This window comes from Peromyscus maniculatus, chromosome 17 (assembly GCF_049852395.1).
Source record: "Peromyscus maniculatus bairdii isolate BWxNUB_F1_BW_parent chromosome 17, HU_Pman_BW_mat_3.1, whole genome shotgun sequence".
In the NCBI taxonomy this organism is placed as follows: Eukaryota; Metazoa; Chordata; class Mammalia; order Rodentia; family Cricetidae; genus Peromyscus; species Peromyscus maniculatus.
In genome coordinates, this window is record NC_134868.1 from 46,368,530 (window position 1) to 46,382,330 (window position 13,801).

At 45.2% G+C, this 13,801-nt stretch overlaps 1 long non-coding RNA gene across 1 annotated transcript; it reads left to right on the top strand.

Annotated features, from left to right (window-relative positions):
• Nucleotides 1-641: 641 nt before the first annotated feature.
• Nucleotides 642-2,145, top strand: LOC143269055 (uncharacterized). The gene is made up of 3 exons (XR_013045381.1): nt 642-1,262; nt 1,367-1,552; nt 1,798-2,145. It is a non-coding gene; the product is annotated as an uncharacterized LOC143269055 (long non-coding RNA).
• Nucleotides 2,146-13,801: the final 11,656 nt, after the last annotated feature.

A 13,801-nucleotide genomic window follows, 5' to 3' on the forward strand; every position in this document is an offset into this window, starting at 1 on the left:
TTGGGACCAAGAACATATTTTCTAATGAATTATAAGGAAAGAAGGGGTGGCTGCTGAGATGTCTGAGAAAGCGATGGGCCTGGGAATGTTGGGTTCTAGGTGCTTCAGGTGACATCCGTGTCCATCCGCTGCCACCACATTCAAGTGAGAGAGGCAATATGTTCTATGTGAATCCCCTGTGTGAAGGCTACGGAAGTCTTACTGTTTCAGTTAGGATTTTTATTGCTGTGATGAAACACCATGACCAAAAAGCAAGCTGGGGAGGAAACGGTTTATTTGGCTTACACTTCCAAATCATGTTCATCATCAAAGGAAGTCGGGACAGGAACTGAACTGGAGCAGGAACCCAGAGGCAGGAGCTGATGCAGACCCACAGAGGAGTGCTTCTTATTAGCTTGCTCCCCATGGCTTGCTCAGCCTGCTTTCTTATAAAACCCAGGACCACCCAGCCCAGGGATGGCACCACCCACCATGGGCTGGACCCTCCCACATCAATCACTCATTAAGAAAATGCCCTACAGGCTTGCCCACAGCCCTATCTTCTGGAGGCATTTTCTCAGTTGAGACTCCCTCCAAGTTGACACAGAACCATCCCGCAGACCTAATCTGCGGATTGCTGACCAGAACTGTAACATCTCAAATGTTTTGAAAGACTCCAGCACTTTTTAGGACTGCAGCGGAAGTGGGTCTCAGAATGCCCCGTGACCTCTGCAACACATCCCGGCCCTGCAGTCTGTCACCATCTTGCCTCTTTTGACCCTCTGCATCTGCTCTCTCTTGTCTTGCAAGCTGAGCATCCACAATCAGAAAGTCTCAACTCTGAAGTGCCCCTGTGAGAGTTTGGATCCGGAGGGTCTCCCCATGTCCCATGTGCTGAAGGCTGGGTCTCCCCTGTGCTGGGCTATTGAAAGGTGATCGAACCTTTCGGGAGTGAGGCCTACCAGAAGGAAGGTAGGTGACTGGAGGCATGCCTTTGAAGAAGATATTGGTACCCTGGCTCCTTTTTCTCTCTCTTTACTTCCTGGAGCTCATGGGGTGAACAAACCTCCTTTGCCATTCTCTCTTACCATCACACACCACGACACCATAGCCCCAAACCGTCAGGGTCAAGGAACCATGGACTGGAAACGTTAAAACCGTGAGCCAAAATAAGTCTTTCATCTTTTAAGTTGATTATTTAAGGTATTAGAACTCTGACTAGCCTGGCTCCAGAATATGCAACTTGTGGAGAACCAACATGACACCACAAATAGAAGATTGAGGTAAGCAGGATGTCTATAACACCCCATCTAAGGCTCAGGGAACTTTGTAGAAGGAATCGGGGAGCTAGAGGGTGAGGAGGGGTGCTGTGAAGCGTTGTCTCCAGACAGGAAGCGGCTATTGCATCCAGAAACTCACAGCAGAAGTGGCAACCTGCCCAAGACTTGGCAAATCAACATCATATCTTAGATGGAGGAAGGACTCATGAAGCTCCACCCCTTCCCCGGGCGCCATTGGCGGTTAACTGTCGCTGGGGGAGGGCATGCTGTAGTCTTCGGTGTCGTAGACAATGGTAAGTTGCCTCTGTTCAGTAACTACCACCCTCACCCATTCTCATGCAAGCAACTCTAATTAAATGCAGCAAGGGCACAGAAAAAAAGACAAGAAAGTGAGAGGAAGATTTGCTAAAAAGAAAAAGGGGTTGGGGCAGATGAGATAAGACGGGATAATGGGAGGGGGAAATATTATCAAAATATATATATATGAAAGAATACTTTTTTTAATTCAAAATTTGAACTACTTTTGGTCTCATTTCAGATAAAGGACACTCAGCCTGAAGTAGTTCTCCTCACGTGTGGGCACAGCCTTCCTTGTTCAGCAGCTGAGTGCCACCAGCCCGATGTGACCTGTACCACAGAGAGGGCTAACAGCTGGTGTGAGATGAGGGTTATACGTGTACATATATAATTAAGGCTACGTCTTTAGACTTGTGGCCACAAGGAAGTATCCAGAAACATATTGGTCTTTGGCCACCAAGAGTTGCTAGTGGTTGGAGGCACTCTCGCTATGGTTCTGAAATTTTTCTTTAGCTTCCTCTTCGGTTCCCTGTTTCAGGATCTGTGTTCACTTCGGAGCCATAAAAATAAATAACCACTTTCTGGTTTAGACCCTTCTTTTTGTGTGTGTGTGTGTGTGTTTTGTTTTGTTTTTCGAGACAGGGTTTCTCTGTGTAGCTTTGCGCCTTTCCTGGAACTCACTAACTCACTTGGTAGCCCAGGCTGGCCTCAAACTCAAAAGATCCGCCTGGCTCTGCCTCCCGAGTGCTGGGATTAAAGGTGTGCACCGCCACCGCGCCGCCACCCGGCTAGACTCTTCTTAATAATCTGACTGGTCCTACTTTTGTAAGGGAGCTTCGACGGAGCTCTGCGACAGAAAGGGGTTTCCCTCTCGTGTTTTGTAATCGAGTTGTACTTTTCTCTCACCTGTCCCTTTATATTTACATGGCATTTTGCCATCTTACAGTGACTGTATTTAGTGACCTGGATAGGAAGGTAGAACCAGCCAGCCCGCAGATCTCCTACCCAGGCATGTCTGAGGATTCTTCAGGTATCTAAACGTCGTCCTTACTGCTCCAGGGTCAGAGAAGGCACGTGACAGACATGGTTTCTCTTGGGTTAAGAGGAAGAACTGGGTGAGGGGAGGTTGACGAGAGCCTGGACTCCTAAGGTTTAAAAGCTGCTGATGCTGTGCTCAGGAAACTGGTCTCAGGAGGGTTTTTTGTTGTTTTTTGTTTTGGTTTGGTTTTTTGAGACAGGGTTTCTCTGTGTAGCTTTGTGTCTTTCCTGGAACTCACTTGGTAGCCCAGGCTGGCCTCGAACTCACAGAGATCTGCCTGGCTCTACCTCTGCCTCCCAAATGCTGGGATTAAAGGTGTGCGCCATCACCGCCTGGTGCAGGAGGGTTTTTAGAAGCTGCTGTGGAAGGATGCCCTGTTGACCAGTGTGGTTTCCCCTGTTCTTCCGTCTTCTTCTCTGTTTACAGCACACCTCCTTCTCACCTGCCTGCTCTATTCTATCCCACCTGTCCTCTAATCATTATTAGGTTTCTGTTTGTATCTGGCACTTGACTTTCTGCCCACAATGACTCAGTGCACGGTGCTAGAACCGCCCTAAGTTGTAAGCAAAACCAATGATCTTCAAAGGCATCTGAGCATCCGTGGGTCATCTCTCCACTGACCTAAGTGTTTCAGGAGCATCCGGGGAGTATTTCTGTGTAGACGGAGCTCTGAAATACTGGGATATTAATCCTGCGTCTCACAGGATGGTGACTGTTATCATCCGCTGCGGAGCTGCTCTTTGCTTCTATGTTCCTGCAGAATCCCTTACAGCTGAAAATGCGCTAATGGTCCAGCGAGGCCAAAAGCAATGTTTGTAACAATCTCTAGGTAAGTGGCAACGGGGAAGATCCACCTCTCTGGAAACCGGCCTGACACTTCCAGATCGGCCTCTAAGCTCAGAAAGTAGATAACCCGTTTGCTTTTTCTCCCATTTTCTTTTTAAAAATCAGTGCAATGGAAAAACCAGAAAATCACTTACAACCTATTTTCTCAAGGGAACAGAAGTTAGTTTACTTCTGGTTTCAAGGCCCATCCTTTTCTCCAGTCATGCACATATCTAGACCTTTTATTCCTTTATTAACATAGGGAGCATGGAGCCCATTATGACATTTAGCAGACATAATTTTCGGCAAGTACAACTTCTTATCAAATAAGCCCTGCAATAAGAATTTGATGAACAGTGTTCTCCAATCTAACTTCCAACACTAATTTAATGAGAACTATCAAATGAATTTTTTTATTCTGATATCACCCAGGAGACAAATGATACTTCGCAGGCCTATTTTTAACAAATGAATTATTGACTTAAACTGGCACAATTAATCACGATATAATGGGGCTGAGGGGATGTTAGGGGCTCATCCATCACAGCTGGTGATGAGCACGGAGTCTTCCGAGAAATGAAACTCTTTAATCACTCCTCGATTAACAGTTACATGCTTTCAAATTTCCATCATTGGGAGCTGGCAATGTGTGAGGAGAAGGCAGGGCTGGAGGAGAAGATAAAAGGGGAGTGTATGCTCTGCTCCCTGTACCGACGAATCCAGCTCTTGCCTCTAGTCCTTGGAGATGATAGAAGCAGGATTAGTCAGAAATGCAGTGTACGGTGACGACTGAGGACAGAGCTGGCCATTCAAATCCTTACATCTAGGCTTAGCTCTTTCCTTCAAAGATTGTGGGGGCCCCGACAGGTCGCTGGACTTCTCCAAACTTCATCTGAAAGATGGTTATGGCACAGTCTCGTGAAATCAGCTTCTTGTGAAGACGGGAAGAGGTGAAAAGCGTCCTCCTACTTTGAACAATTATCAAAGTTGGGGCGGGCAAGATACACAGTAAAATGTGAAAGACAAGTAAGGAACCGTGAAGATGTTCTATTTGCTAATTAAACAACTGTGCTCATGTCTATCCTAAGCCCTGCTGGTGCAGACAGATGACTGAGACAGGACTGGGAACATATTGGGGAGATGGATAAGGCAGTGACCTCATTTGTTGGGGAGATGGGTAAGACCTCATTTGTTGGGGAGATGGGTAAGGCAGTGACATCATTTGTTGGGGAGATGGTAAAGCAGTGACATCACTTGAACAGAGACAAGTAAAAAGCTACAGTAATGCAGACGGTTGGTTTGTTTCTTTCCAAGTCATATCAGTCGGAGCATGCAGGGAAAGTCACACAGTACGGAAGTTCTGAGGTGTGTCCCCCTTCCGAGTGGTCACTGAGATGATCTGCATGCTGCCGCCTCCAAGTCTCACTCTTCTGTACCTCCCTGCGGGATCAGAGCTGTTTGTATCGTATTATCTGAGGCATGGTTTTTACATTGTCTCCATTAAATTATACTTATGTATTTAATTACGATTGAAAGATAAATGTGTGGATGTCGTATTGACAAGGGGTCAGACTTCCCTGGACTGTTTTGTCATGGTTTTCTGTAACATTCCCTACTGTCCATCTCAGTTAGTGGTAGAGAAGTAGTCTTCACGTGAAATTCGGAAGTTGGAAGGTGTGGTAGTTTATAGGAACGGTTTCCGGGAGGCCAGAGATTCCCGGCTTGCCTTTGAGTCCTTCCATTTTTCCTGTCCACTTCCTGCCTATGCCCAGCTTCTCCCCCACTGGCTCGTAGCTGGACACGTGACTCTGAGTACAGCTGTGTTCCACGTGTTCCTCTCCTTGTGACCTCACACGGTGACGTCTCTGACTTTCTAAGCCTTTCAGGACTACAGTCCCCAGCTTCCCCACAGGGGAGGAATGCGCGACGGTTACTATAAAGCCGTATTCAGACCTCACGGTTATTCTGCATATCTGACTGAAATCTGATGGACACAGACAATGGGTTTTAGAAAATGAGGAGAAATGAAATGAGCAGAATTAGAATGGGGGCAGAAGCTTCAAACACATACTTGTACCTCTGTTATAGATCAAATAGAAAAATAAACCAATTATGAAAGTCCTGAATAATATAATTAATAAAGCTCTATGTGTAAATGTGTATGTATTGATCTTTTTATTCTATAGAGAATATCCTTTATTTTCACCATCGATAAAACATTTATGAAATATTGATCTACATTATGTCCCAAAGATAAATTTAAAAATAATTTTAAAAAGCATGAAACTGGATCAATGGATAAGCCTTGAGTATTTGTAATAGATGTCACAGCTTATGATATTATGCACCAGGGATGGTATAAAAGACAGAAATTAGTATGACAATAAGCGCTTGTTTAATGCTATGACCTAGGTATTGTGCTAGGAGGGAGGGTCTTGGGAAGATAAACTATGGAGTGGCCATATTTTCCTGGTGCTTACATTTTAACACAGAGGGACAAGGAAGGCATCAATGCAGGCTGCAAAGCCTGGAGGTATCTTGGAGTTGAAGGCAAGCATTGCCTGTCCCGGGCACAATGCTGGCAGGTGAGGCTACCTCGAAGAGAAGGATGGGAATGAGATTGCTTTCACATAAAGTAACTTGATAGTGAGAAGCCCAAAAGCGTAGGGATTGTGTCCAGCTCAAACCGGGAGCTGCTGTTGCTTTGAGACACTTAGGAACCTGTAGGGCAGACTGGGGTGGGCAGCAGGGCTGCAAATACGTTAGAACATGAGGTCTCGCTACAGAGAGCAGCGGAGTCTATGTTAGCTGCACAGAAGCAGAAAAGCCTGGTATGCGAGCATTGCTTCCAAACCTGGGACCTCTTTGAAATGGGGGAAGGAATCCAACGAGCAGCAATTTAAAACCTAGATGACGGCTAGAAGTTTCTGCATTGACAGAAATGGGTTATATAGCGCTTTCTAGTTTCTAAAGTACAGCTTTTAACTTTCAAGCAAGATAGAAACTTAAACATGTGTACATAACCTCTAGCGATATAGCTCAGGAGCAAGAACTCTTGCCTCCAATGTACAAGGTCCTGGATTCCATCTCCAGTAATGCAGGGTGATAACTGGATAAAACATATTAGAATGAAAGAAGAAAAACTCAGAAAAAATGAAGTGTAGAGTCTAGCCTTGCATAAAGCAAACTGTGAGATTATAGAGAACCATATTGAAGAATTTTCAAACATAAAATACTTCAAATCTATATTTATCCAAAACCACAAGCGAATTTGATATTTTTTATTATAAATTGGGGAATTAGTTGCACCACCTAGATAGACAGAGCTTTAAATGTATAAACATAAACTATAAATATACTTGAACAATCCAGAAGAAAAGACAAGTTTCATGATAAGAAAAACATGAACAACCAACATAACGACCAAGCATTTTCAACACAGAAATGTAGTGATCCATAAATACATGCAGACAGTCTAGTGCTGTAACTGTTGCACACCATCTTGGCTGCTTAAAGCAACAGACATGCCTTCTCTCACAGCTCGGGAGTACCAAGTTCAGAATCAGTTTCTTTGAGCCATCGTCAAGGTGGAGGCAGGATCCACGCACACCTGAAAGCCTGGGGCAAGGACAAGACTTCCTTCTGCTGCCTCTGGATTATGGTGACTTCAGCCCTCTCAGGGGTCACATCACCTCCATCTCTCTGCCTCTGTGGAACACCAGCTCCTCTTCCGTGTGCCTGGTGTTCTCCGCCTCTGCCTTGTAAGGGATGCCTGTGTTCAGCATTCTCTTCACCTCTAAGTCCTTCACAGTAACACCTGCAAAGCCCGTTTTCCAAATAAGACACCATTTCAATGTTTGGGGATTGTGAGAGACATGTGAAGGGGTCATTATATAGTCGTGACAATTAGCAATCAAGTAGATTTTTAAACTATTGAGCTTGATTTTCATTTGTCGGGAGGTTATAGGTAACCAAATCAGCATTTTACGGAACTAGCTAGTGGACTGCTGGAATTATTTTTAGAGGGGAATTTGGCAGCACACATCAAACTGCTGAGAATTTGCTCAAGCTTTTTCACTGTTTAGATGTTTTCCAAATGGAGGTAATTAAGGCTGTGAGCAAGATGAGCGTCACAATATTATTATAGTGCCATGTGCAATAAACACTGCAAGGAACCTGAAGACGTGGGATTTCTTTAAAGACACAGTGTACCAAGCATATATTAAAATTATCTCTGAGCTGGGCATGATGGCACACCTTTAATTCCAACACTGGAGAGGTAGGAGTAAGTGGGTCTCTAAGAGTTGGAGCCTAGCCTGGTTTTATAACAAGTTTCTGGCCAGCCAGGGCTACATAGTGAAACCATGTCTCCCAAGGGAAAAAGAAAATCGTCTCCGGAAAAACTGCTGGATAATAATTGAAAATGCATGGGAAGAAATACGAGGCATGCAAAGAATGTTAACCCCATGACTCCAATCTTACTCATTAGGTTTGAAAACAAACAGATGCACCCTCAGGTGTGAAATAAGAAGAGCATGCTCCTTAAAATTAGGAGTACCTGGGAGCTGGGGAGATGACTCAGTGGTTAAGAGCACTCACTGGCTGCTCATGCGAAAGACCCAGGTTCCATTCTCAGCTCTCACATGAAGTGAACCATCTGTAACTCCAGCTCCAAAGGATCCAACACACACTTCTGGCCTCCTCGGACACCAGGCACAAAGGTAATGCACATACATAGTGCATGCCGAACTCTCACAGACAAAATGAAATAAACAAACCTTGCTGAGACTTTATTTAAGAGGGTTAGATGTAGTAGCTCTGGCTTGCAAAGCTCTAAGTGATGTTTATTTTCCTTTCTGAGAAGTATTTGTCCTCCTTTCATGTTCCTGCAGTGAACTTGTTTTGCTGTCTCGTCGTCCTTGTGGTCCTGCTTTGCTGAGATTTCAATGATTTATTCTCCAAGTCACTTGACCAAAGAGGAATGCACAGCGTGGGCAGCCTTAAGAGAAGAGAGAACACATGGTCACTAGTAATTCCTCTAAAGTTGTGATGGGACGTATGCATTGGGTTTTCTAAGCTGTGCGGTCTTGGTAATAGAGTAAATAAACACAACCATGTCTGCAGCTGTACTTGGTGAAGCTCTCAGTGAGCTGCCTTAGTTTTCTGACATGGTAGGAAACTAATCTAATCGTTGTTTCTACAGACTGCGGCTCAGAATCAATGTCTTTCTAGATTCCCCTCCCCCCCCCCCCCCGTGTGTGTTATGAACGCTGGCTCTCTTCCCTGCCATAACTTGTGCCTGAGATGTGGCATTAATATATTCAGCTCTATATTGCTTAGTCAATGGAATACTTTAAATTACCGCTCTGTTTATATTTTCATTGGTTCTTTTTAATTTTGTAGAATTCCCAGTGAGTGCAACCTTTCAGTATTACCTCTCCCGGAACAATAGAAACTAAAAGTCGGAGCACTCAGCGCATAAAGAGGCATTCTCAAGTGTATGGACCAACTGGACCTTGTGTCGATGAAAAGCACAGCATGAGACGCGACCATGCTAAGAGCAATGTGTCACAGAAGCCTGAACTGCTGCTTGGACAGACTTGCATTTGGCCTCCAGGAACCTGATTTTTCCTTCTTTCTTAAACACCTACTGCACTATAGTTATTTTTGCAATAACTGCAACACTGGGTGTTATCCTGGGCATGTTCAGGGGCAGGGGTAACAAGAATAAGAAAATATAGAAGTTAGCAGATCCCTGGGTCCCTGGGATCCGCTTCATGAGCAGGGGATGAGCAGGTAGCACAGCACTGAAAAGATCATTTCCACAGACATTCATAGGAACCAAAGGGGCTTGGAAAAAGCATAACTGCAAACATCCTACCCTAAGTAAAGCTAGGAGAATGAGGCAGAAGCCTAAAGACACGTGTGGATAGACAGATGGCTTAACATACCATGCACTGACCAGCAGCAGAGAGATGGATGGAAAGAATGGGCAATTCCATGGGCGCTCCTCTACTGGAGAACATCAGGCTCCAGATGGACCAAGATCCAGATGTCTCAATAATGTCTTGTCTCGATATTGCTTGATTTTGATATTGGGGTCCCTCATTTCTTGATACCACCTTGAACTTTGGTGAAGCCCCAGGCAGGACAGGGGCAGGAAGGCTGATGCAATGCATGTGAGTTTCTACTTTCCCAGTGGAAAGGAAACGTGATTGCTCTCCAATTAAACGTATGGGCTGGAGTTGTCCTTGATAAAGCAGTGCTAAACGGGTGTCCATCTGCTGGCCATCAGCGGGGGAAGGCCGTGGGATGGTCCTGAGAGGGACAGCAATGTAGTCTTTCTGAGCACTATCTGGTTCTCGCTGCCGTCTGTTCACCCTGAGGAGGAAGAAGAGTCATGGGCATTGCTGTTGGCTCTCAAGCAGCACAGCCTGGCCTTTGGCTCTGGCATAGAGCCTGGTCCTGAATAATTCAAAAGGACCCCGTAGCCAAAACAGCTTTTATTTATGGACACGTGAGAAAGCCAGGCTGGAAGGACGAGGCCCTGATTTGCAGGGGAGAAGGAATCCAGACTCCAGTGTGGAGCCAGCCTGTGTTTTTCTTCACTGGCCCCATTTAAAAGCTCCTCTCAGCATATGTAGCTTACATTATGGTATCCGGCACATGTAGACTTTGGCTGGGATTATCCTCCTGAGCTCACAGTTTATGATTGTGCAAATAGACGTGGAAGGGAAGAGCAGGCGTGTAGTAACAGCAAGAGAAGGAAGCCTTTATTGAGTTTCTTCTGGGTCATGTGAACTCTGCTCTCCATGTCTCCAGGTAGAAGTTGAGCAGGAAGAGAAAGCATGAGATTCTGCTCTTGGGGAAGGAAACAGCTCGTCCGTGTGCATCTGGGAGCTCCCGGGATACTAAGAGGGAATGGAGGCTTTGGATCCCTTTCTGGCTCTAAGATCCTAATGTAGCTAGGCAAGAAATACACCAGGGTCCAGAAACTAATCCTTCCTTTAAAATGGTTATTTGTGGACCAACTCAAAACTGCTCCCTTCCACTCAACAGGACACAGGTTTGAGTACAGGCTATGAACATGCTGTTCAGTTTTGCTAGTGACCAATGTAAAGAAAATCTGTTTAGGGATGGATTCAGTTACTGGAAAGACAGGGAGCATGAAATGCTCTGAGGAAACCCAGTCCAAGGGAAGCGAAAACGGAAATAGCAACAGGATACCGTGAGTTGTTATTTTCACACTCCCTTGAACGGCATATGCAAATTAAATTGTGGGTTTGTGCGGTTTCTTCCCGTTCATCTGTTTCTTACTCCATCAGCATGTAAGAGTGTGGACACATCATCCATCATACAACAGCTGTGTCCCCCCTGCATTTCCACCATCAGAGAGAAGAAGAGGCAATGGTGATTAATGTTAAACTTTGTCATCTGTCATTGGCCAGATACCATCTGAGCTCGGGAGTATTCCCACTTTACAGAGGAGGACAGTGAAGGTGAGCATCTCCCCAAGATCACACAGAAAACAGAAGAAGAGACCTTGGGCCTGAGTGACAGCCTGTGGTCCCTGTGATAGTTTGAATGGGATTGCCCCCACACACTGTAATCTCATAGGGAGTGGCTTTGTTGGAGTGGGTATGGCCTTGTTGGAGGAAGTGTGTCACTGTGGGGGTGGGCTTTGAGGTTTCCTATGCTCAGGATATCACCCAGTGTCTCAGTCGATTTCCTGTTGCCTGTAAGATGTTGGACTCTCAGCTCCTCCTCCAGCAACATGTTTGCCTGCCTGCTGTCATGTTCCCCACCATGATGATAATGGACTAAACCCTTGGAACTGTAAGTGAGCTCCCTCAATTAAATGTTTTGCTAATAAGTGTTACCGTGGTCATGGTGTCTCTTCACAGCAATGGAAACCCTAAGACAGTTCCCTTCTCATCATCTCCCTCAAGCTGCCTGCTCGCTCACCTCTTCAGCAGCCTGATGCTGGTGGAGTCACCAAAAGTGTCTTTGAAATTTGCTTGGTCTGTCTGTGGGGTTGCATGCCATTGACCTCCCACCCCTTTCCTCAGCCGTCTGTCTTCCAAGGCTGGTGACTCTGCCCTTCTGAAGACGTATCAGCTCTGGCTTCATTCCATCCAACAGGGTAGAACAAATAACAATCTTGTTAGTGTTTGCCCGGTGTTTCCTCCATCCTAAGGTCTGGACGTTGCCTTCCCTTTAAATTTTGTGGCTTCTCTGTGGGGTATTACCATTAACTCTAAGTGGCAGGTGAGAAAGCTAATGCTTGAATTCATTCACTGAATGGGATAAAGCAACACAGCCACCAAACTGCATGGGCCACTTCAGATATGGAAGTCGGCTGGATTCAGTCACACACTGCTGAAGCCCAGCCATGGGGTAGGTATCCTTCAGTCTCCTACACTCTGAGCACATTCCTTGAATAGTTTCATCCCAGGTCTTGCATTCATCTACCTCCCGAACCTGGGTGGTTTCTAGGTCTCTCTTCAGTGATAAAGCATCATATTCAACTGAGGCTTTCCATCCCGGTCTTTTCTGGCTTCACATTGCAGATAACCCTCAAGCCATGAACTTGGAGGACTTCTTAGAAGGGAGGCGTTCTCAGAGCCTTCCCTCTCTAGCTTGCTTGACACTTCTCATCAAAGCTAAAGGATTCCCCTCCTTCCTCCTCCCTTCTTCCCTTCCTCCTCTCCTTCCTCCTCCTCATCTCTCTCCTCTTTCCTCTCTCCCCTCTCTGTAGTATTGATAATGAAATCCAGGACCTTGCACATCCTAGGCACGTGCTGAATTGAGCAATAGCCTCAGCCCTTGTCGAAAGCTTGGCCTGAGTCTATGTTCTCTGCTCCCCTTCTTTGAGTATAGAATCTAACGGCCAGTAAGTTGAACTTGGGAACAGGCACCAAGGAACCACATGAAGATGGGGCAACTGCCACATGAGACTCTGGGCCACTTGAGGACCATTTTTGGAATGAAATGAAATAGTGTATGTTGGCTTTTTAGTATAAGACATTTCTATCTGCAATATATGGAAGGTGCATGTGGGATGCCACCCAGGGCCTCCACACCAGCAACCATCTCACCTCAGCAGATGCATAACAAGAACCAGGACTTGTGGTTTGCATACTACACACTTTGCCTGAACTCGGGGCCTTCATTAGAAATGAACACCTGTGCTTCCAGTGAAAACCTTGGCTCAACACTGCTTAGGTTCTGTTTGTACAATCACAAGTATTTTTCAAATGTGAAAACAAAAATAACACTTGGATCCAAAACTTCATTTCACAGTAGGACTCACTAAAAAAGAAAACCCATGGAGATCCATGTTACACTTGGTCAGCTGTCGTTTCTAAACAACAGCTTTGTGGGAAATTAATTTCTGAAGATATTTTAGTAGTTTGGATTTAAAACCAAGAACTGAGAGAATGGAACAGGTTTAAGTAAGGCTTGCACATTCCTGAGAAAGAGAAATAAAAATTATGTGCCTGTTCTACCCAAGCAATATGTTAGACAGTTCATATTTTTTTTATCTTGTCTAATTCTGACAACAGCTTTCCAAGATATTTTATTCTTTCTTTGCAAATGAGAAATTAGAGGCTTAGAGTCACATAGCAAGCTAGAAAAGAGCCAGTTTTAAAACAAAGTGCTGTCAGATTATAAAGTTATTTCTTCTACACGCCAATGCCTTCCTTCTCCGTTACCTTCTTACAACGGACAGTGTTATTACATAAATGCATGTAATGTTTAAATAAGCTCTCTGTGATGTCTATAAGTCTCCTTTGAATAAGATGACCTTAGCACTTGGTGTGACCCAGACACTCCTGGGTAGTTTCCATCGTCTTGGTGGAAGTGCTCAGAGCAGGGCTATCATAGTTATTTTGCACATGGCTCTGAGAAAAATCAACTTAAAGGAGGAATTTATTTTGGCTTGCAGTTCAGGAGTGTAGCCCCACGACGGGGTAGGCATGGCAGTAAGAACACGAGGTAGCCGGTCACATGGCTTGAAGAATCAGGAAGTGTAAAGAGATGAATGATAGCATCTGGCACACGTCTTTTGTCAGTCAGTCTAAACCCCACCCCGCGCCCGATAGGGTGCCACCTACCTTTAGGGTGGGTCTTTCCACCTCAATTAGCCCAGACTAGAAACCCGCTCACAGACATGTCCAGAGTTTGGTTTCCATGATGACTCTAAATCCATAAGACATCTTAACTGACTTTGCTTTCAGAATTCCCCAGTCTGGAAGATAAATTATGTAAGCCCGTCTCTGAACTCTTAGAACACCCTGTTCAGAACTTCCTGGTGAAGCCTGCTCCCAAACTCTAGGATGGTGGTTCTCAGTCTTCCTGATGCTGTGGCCTTTTAATA